The following is an 8,215-nucleotide window of genomic DNA, read 5'->3' as shown; positions in this document are numbered from 1 at the left end:
TAACAGTACTTTCTAAAAATTGCAAATTTAAATTTATACATAACATATATTATTTGATGTCTATCCGTGACCTAGTGATCCAATTTGTGATCTGCACGCTTATATTGTACAGTCTACAGCATTTGATGAATCTTTGACCCAGAAAAATAATTTTCGGGATAAAATCAACAGTTTCAAGTGCATGTAAGACATATAGGTAGGTCAACTTACTGGTGCATGCAAGTCAATTAATGAGAAATCTCCAAGGCCGAAAAAAATAAAGTTACATTTCAAATCACCATTCTGAAATTTTGTAGGGTCGGTAGGTAAGGGATTATTTTCATCTAAACCTTTTGAAATGAAATAAGTCATTATAATGACACCAAACTCAGAATACAATGAATACCAAATATGCAAAGACTAAACAACTACATTGTAATAATACTAGTCCACGGCTAAATCTCTTTTGGGATTCGAATCTTGAGATATTTGTTGTTTTGATGGCGGTGGTCTAGGCTCATTTTATTATGATATTGTACACATATGTGCATGCAAGATAAAATACATTGCACATGCAGGGTTCTTTAGGTACTTTAAAAAAATGTTTTATATCAATAGTGATGTCAGATGATGTTTTTTTCATAGAATATTCAATAGATATTGATTTTGAATTGCATAGTTAGATTTACTGTATATTAATAGAGATGTAGGGTAACACCATACACTCAATCAACAAATACATGCATTGATATACAAATACATGTGTGTAAATAAAAACAAAAAAACCATTTTTGATTATTTTTGTAAAATATTAAAAATAAATGTTTACTCTTTTTCTGTTATTATATATTTGTAGATAGACAAATATGGATGAATCACTTTTCTGTTAAAAGGACGAAGAGTAATCAAGGGAACCAAGGTTATACCGGTAATCAAAAGAATGTAATCCAGGGACAAAGACCAGACATGGAAAACAGACATACACAACAAAGAACATAAAGTAACTAAAATCATACATACAAAGTAACAAAAGTAAATGAGCAACTCGGACTCCACTAAAAGCTGGGAGCATGGACCAGGTGCACCGGACGGGTAAGCGTCCTCTGCTTTCCAAGAAACACCCGCCGAGTTGCTCATAAAAAGTCAAGTCTGGGGTAGACAAACGAGGAAAGGGAAACTATGACCCGTTGAATGAATCAGTTTTCATGGTGCTGATGGATATACCATAAAGATCCAAGAGTTCATGATTACGACCATAAAACTTCTGTAGTGATGACTTCAATCTTGAAGCAACAAAACCCTGTTCCAAAAGCCTATTTGTTAGAGTTCTAGCGCGATACAAAAGGTCTGCGTAGTTTCGGTAAGCGCTGGCATAACCTATGAGTTGTGATATGAACACTCCATACGCAAAAAACTAGTACATTTGCGTCTTTCTTATTGAAATATAGAACGGATGAGACTATTTTGGCTAAACCATGTATTGTGCTTTATACTTCTTCGTGATTTGCATCGTTGAATTTTTTTTACCCAACAAGAGTAAAATGGGTACCAGCAAATGCAAGCATGTGGCAACACATTGCGTTAGCACTACAGTACCATACTATATGATTTTTGGTTTAATTTTATGTCGTTATTCAACTATAAATCGACAACTATGAGCCTTCATCTATGTTTATAGCCTTCAGTTAAACTATGACGAATATTCATAATCTGTATTTAACAATCTGGTATTAAAGATATGTTCCTAGATAAAAAATGGGGGCGAGGTGAAAATGCCAAATGTTTTTAAATTATATAAAATCATAAGAAAACATTTCAAATTCATGAATTTCGTTATCAGGCATCATAATATCAAAACAGACGAATTCCAAACTGGAAATTGTTCTGGAATTACATGGTTCTACTTGACAAAGACTGAAACAAAAATAAACATACTCATATCAAAGATCTTTTGTCAGAAACGTTGTTGGCTTCTAATTAGATCATAATAGACGCTTATTTTCCAATTATAGAAAGTAAGGACTATTTTTTTTATTAAAAATATATTTTTAGCTTCAAAACAATTAACAAAGATTTCCCGTGTGAATTCTTCCCTTGCTCTTCATTAAGTGAACTGCCATTTTTACCCCCAAAAATTCTTTACAGGAGGTGAGGAAAAGTATAAATTGAATGAATCAGTTTTCATGGTGCAGATGGATATATCATAACGACCCAAGATTTCATGATTACGACCATAAAACTTCTGTAGTGATGACTTCAAACTTGTAGCAACATAACCCTGTTCCTGAAGCCTATTTGTTAGAGTTCTAGCGCGATACAAAAAGTCTGCGTGGTTTCGGCAAGCGCTGGCATAACGTATGAGTTGTGAGGTGAACACTCCATACGCAACGATTATTATTGGTCTCTACATCATTGGATTTGCTGAGAAATTTTTCAATAGAATCTTAGAAAAAAGGTTTTTGACAGACTCTTCTGCCCTCGAAATGTTCTTTTTCAGTGCATTTCAATTAAATTGTAACTCAATGGTCCAGCGTGATATCGAAAATCTTCTCTGTTTTCCTTGATTCTGATGGTGCAAATAGTCAAATTACACTATCCAAATGATAGGTTTTTCCATACCATGTTTCACCCACTGCCTGAATCTTACAAGGACTGACACTTCAAAGTGATAGTCTTTTTCCCCTCAACATCATATGTTGTTTCATTGTTTAATAACTTCACTAATTAATTATAAAGTTTTGATTTGCCCTAGATGTTGAAAGTTCACTTGTTGCAGATGAAGCCTACATGAACGACGAACGGTGGTGGCAACAATAAATTTAAGTTACATATTCATTTTTTTGTGTATTTTATGATACCATGAGCTATTTTGACTACAAGAAATAATGAAACTTATATTATCAGGGAGCTTTCAAAATGGTTTTTAATTTAAAATTTAAAATCTTTAAAAATATAAAAAAAATGAAAAAGTAGGGATTTTAGAAGCACATACTTGTTACATACATAAGGGTAATAACAAAATTGCCAAAAACTAATCCGATCCATAATCAAGTCATGTCCAAAACAAATCTCTCAAAATAGATATTAAACCAACGGAACATCTGGTACCGTTTGTTTGTTTGTTTGTTTGTTTGTTTGTTGGGGTTTAACGTCCGAGCAGCAATATTTCAGCTATATTCAGACGATGAACATGAAATTGATGATAAAATGAACATGAAATGATGATGAAATGAAAAAGGGATGGGACACAAGGATGATGGGGGTCGAGAAATTTTTGATTGCCACTTGAAATAGGGAGAGGTGGGTAGGGTCGGGCAATTTAGCCTCCTGTGGCGGAGCCCTATGGTTCCTACTCCGGGAGAATACCACAGTAGGGTTCTTTAATGTGCGAGGAACGTGGCATCATTCCCAACACGGTGCACCACTATGGTTTGCGGGCAGGTTTTCCGTATTATAGCCTGACAACCCCAGCATGCAACACGCCAGGGGTACCCCATTCCACCACCTGGGGCACACAACCCAGTTGCTCTGTGGACAGAGCGCCCTAGCCCCCGGCTAGGGTTCTTAGCACTATTTAGTCGCCTTTTACGACAAGCTTAGCGCTGCTGCAGGCCTATTCTTTTGACACCCGGACCTGCACGGGTCCATCTGGTACCGCAATGGTCCTGACTTGGTACTTGGTACAAAAGAAATGGTGGATTTAATCTAGGATTTGCAGGGCGCTATACCTCCTTCTTTCATTAATTGCGGTGTGAATATACCAGTAGTGATCAAATAGCATTTTTATGCTATTTTGTCATAATCGGGAAATCAGCGGTCACATTATCACAAAGACCAATTTATAAAAAAAAATTAACAAAAAATAATAACAATAAAAATAACAAAAACAAAAAAAAAACAACCATTACTCGTGATTTAGAGTAAAATGTGTATGTAAATGAAAATCCGCGTCTTGTCATGAAATAACGATACAATGTTAATACTTTGCTATTACTTTCATTAAATCTCGATAATGAAGAAGTTCTATCTCTCTGCAAAAGATTCTGATTTAACACAGGCAAAAAACATTCAACACATTATTTCCAAGCTTTGCTTAAAGAACAATTTTATGGACAGAACCTCCTCGTAAAATACAACCACCTTTATCTTATATATATATAACTTTTCTTCGAGAACGTGGATATTATTGCGTTCTCATATGAGATTCTTAGAGAACATTGAGCCAAAAAAAAAAATAGTAAATTTGCGTTTTTCGTATTGAAATATAGAACGGATAAGACTATTTTGGCTAAATTATGTATTGTGCTTTATACTTCTTCGTGATTTGCATCGTTGAATTTTTTTTTTTACCCAACAAGGGTAAAATGAGTACCAGCAAATGCAAGCATGACCCTTGTAGTAACACATTGCGTTAGCACTACAATACCATACTATTATACATACGTTGTTGGCCTTCTAATTAGATCATAATAGACGCTTTTTTCCAATTATAGAAAGTAAGGACATTATTTTGTATTACAAATATATTTTAGCTTCAAAACTATTAACAAAGATTTCCCGTGTGAATTCTTTCCTTGCTCTGCATTAAGTGAACTGCTATTTTACCCCCACAAAATCTTTACAGGAGGTGAGGAAAAGTATAAATTAATGATTTTTTTTTAATTTGGAGTATCGTCTGCATATTGCACATAATTTCGATATTTTCTTGAGAATAAATTTATGGCCCAGGTCTTCCCTTCTCCCTATCATTTGGGTGATAATGGATCCGCTATTCTCATAAGTTGATGACATATAGTAAATATTGCATAGAATGTAATTACCTAGTAAATACCGAAGGCTAAAATATAGAACTTAAGTGTCATTCTCAGTAAACATCAGGCGTTGAGTGTATCATCTTATGAAAAAACATCATTATGAACCAAGGGGAAAAATACGAGGTTTTGCATATCACTTCGGTAAACTTTAACTGGTTCTATCAAGGTTTTGACATGCGTGTTTCTGATTTTTGCTGTTTCCCTGATTTGCAGGTATACATAAGGACTTTAGTTCGGAGAGTACTGATAGGTAACATGTACCCACAGCTATCTAAACTGTTATAAAATTGGCAATTATAGGTCATGATATGGGAAACGGTTGATTTAGGTCAGTAGTGGCCGTTCTATTCAATTATAATTTGTTGTACTGGACAAACGATAAGACTGTAATAGAAGATTCCTCACGTAAAAATGAAGTGGGATATTTGGTACTTATGTACCGTTTTTCTTTCTGTAATATACACAGAGGTAAAATTCTACGTCTTGATTTTTTTACTTCTTTTACAATCAATAACTCTTATCTTAAAGCAATAGGATTTATCGACATAAATATTTTCTAAATGTCGTTTGTTCCGAAATGCCATTTTAGTATATTACTATATGTAATCTCACTATGGATGTTGCACTAATATTGGTAATGGTTCATCAAATATTGAATTGTAGTAATTTTTTTTAATGTGAATATACGTTACAGTATTGTACAGATGCTGCAGCTATACGTACATCGACGCATGTTACTACTCAAAAACCAACCCAAGAACCAGGGGTGTGGCATGATGTATCGTTTCATTACAGACCAGTAACGAGTGAAGTACGTAATCTAATACAACAAAAATATATATATTGCGTGTAATTCCTTATCTGTAATTAGTCAAAGATAGTACTGAGCGAGAATGATAGTGAACTTCTTGAAGAACATAATTTCGATCTTGATAGGTGTCTTTTCTGGGTGGGGGTGGTATTTCTATTTTATGTTGCCATTTTTTTCTGCATTTTTTAGTGTTTGTATGTTTTTCAAAAGTACTCTCTTTCATTGAACAAATCTTCTTCGCTTAATTTATTCGCATTGATGTCGTGTTTTGTATTAAACCAAACTTTAGGATACAAATAGAATTTTTAAAGATATATTTACATATTTGATTTTAGTTATCTAGATTGCGTAGTTTTATATTTTAAGTTATTAATATGATATGATATCATGTTATAATGAATGCTGTTCGATTTCAGCATCTACTCATATTGATGAATAGACATGGGGAAATGGATGAGTGTTATGCTATGCCACTGACAGACCAGGATGTAAAAGATACACAATCATCATCAAAACTAATTCAACTTGAGGTATTTGTTCCATCAAACGCAAATCGGGGAAGGTTTATATGTTTTTGTAAAGAGATACAAAACCGGAGATACGAAATTAAATGTTCTCAAATATTCAGTACAATAGACACCATTGGTATTGTAACTAGCATATACAATTCATCATCTGTAAATAATTATAAAAATATTAAAATTACTGCATTTTCGTTCATATATTGTATTTTTGACTACGTCAATTCAAAATACCTTTTGTCTTTTCGATGAAACAAAAATATGATAGAATTTTCACATAGAAAATATTTGATCCCAAACATATACTACCAATGAAAAAAAGAATAACCTCAAATTCGTGCGTGAGTGTCAAATTCGGAATTCAAAGGTCAATATACACTTAGGTATGTTTTTGGCCCCTCCCGTCTTGTTCAAAAAATGATAAACTAAACTAAATGATATTTGTCGTTTGTTTAAAATCTCTACACTTAAACGGATTGATTTTGACCGCTAAGTGTATTTTTTTCAATCTGTGTACGAGTACATGTAATTTTTCTATTTATAAAATCAAGTGTACCATAGCAGTATATTCAATGAACTATAGCATTACTAAACGTAATCCCCATAGTTAAAATATATGTCCGAGGTCTTTAATGATTGTCCAATAAAAACTGTAACGGTACGAGGAAACGCCGTAAACTGTAACAGTCTTTCAATGGCACAATTACTGACCAACGACACATTACACATGTCTTAATCTAGTTATTATCCAATTCATTAGGAATTTGTTGTTTTTCTCATTAGTCAACATGTACAAGATCTTGTTTTAAGTAATAATCCATATAAAATTCAGGCCTATGGTAAGGTGATTCATGGTGTAGAAAAACCCACGGAACAAAGTATGCTTTTTTGGTCTTCAAATGCTATATTTTCATATGACAATGGTGTTCTCTGTATTTAGATCTGTACTTTCAATACACCTTAACCTCGCACTAAAATCAACCAAATCAAAGCAACTCAAGAACAATAACTCTTGCAAAGTAATAATTTCATGTACAATCTATATAAGTTGTACCTCAAAAGTACAACACTCAAATGAAAACCCAGACTGATTTTATGGTCTGTAACTGATTCTGAATAGGAAATATAAGTAAAGTTGGTGGGTTTTTGAAATGCATGGATCACCTGCTTTCTGATTTTTATTTTAAAAAAATGCTATTTAATTATACATATTATGAAGGCTCAGTTCATAATAAGTGGCAAAATGGACCGGACCGAAAATCTATGATAAGTCATACTATATCCTTTAGCGAACCAAACAGAAATATAGTGTACACTCTGTTGTCACAGAAATTAGGCAAATGTATTCATCATATTGATCATAACGTTATAAGATGCTTAGATGCTTAATAGATAATAATTGAATTAGTAAAAAGGATTTGTTATTAGTATTCATTCATATATATCATGTTCATTATATAATCTCTGTTCTAATGTTCAATATGAATACAGTGTTTTTTCTATGGGTAACTCTAATTTGTATTCATAAATATCAGAATGAGTTTTGATTTATAATCGTATATCAAGCTTTCAAAAATGTCATTCGTCTCCATTTCGCCTGATTTTGGTTTATTTTAAAGAGTTTGTAAGTTAAATAATTTATAAGACTGATTCATTTTTCCGTTAAAAATATCTATTTGTTATGACTTTATCAACCAGTTCATGTAGCTAAATGCGTTTGCTATTTTATTTTTCTTTCTCTCCTTCCAGAACTTTCTTCTAGGGCAAGTTGCTAACAAACACTATGTGATGTGGTCACCGGATGACCTTGGAGTCAGAGACGATCACTATGGAATAAAAGAGTGTACCCATGATGTATACAGAGTTTTTAGATTATGACACGAGATTTCTAATATAATTTTTATCTTCTAATGATTAGTTTATGTGGTATTTTAAATGTAAAACAAATGTCCACATACTGCTCAATACACACATAAACAAACACGAATATACAAACACAAACATTTGTTTTTAAATCAGCAACGTAATAAAGATATTTATAGAGAAAATAAATGTATACTCAAGAGTGCAAACTGTCCAAATCAAGCAAT

This window comes from Perna viridis, chromosome 6, assembly GCF_037379345.1.
Source record: "Perna viridis isolate PV_CMFRI_1.1 ecotype Kerala chromosome 6, ASM3737934v1, whole genome shotgun sequence".
Lineage (NCBI taxonomy): Eukaryota > Metazoa > Mollusca > Bivalvia > Mytilida > Mytilidae > Perna > Perna viridis.
The sequence above is the reverse complement of the archived record's forward strand: the minus strand, read 5'-3'. Positions refer to the sequence as shown.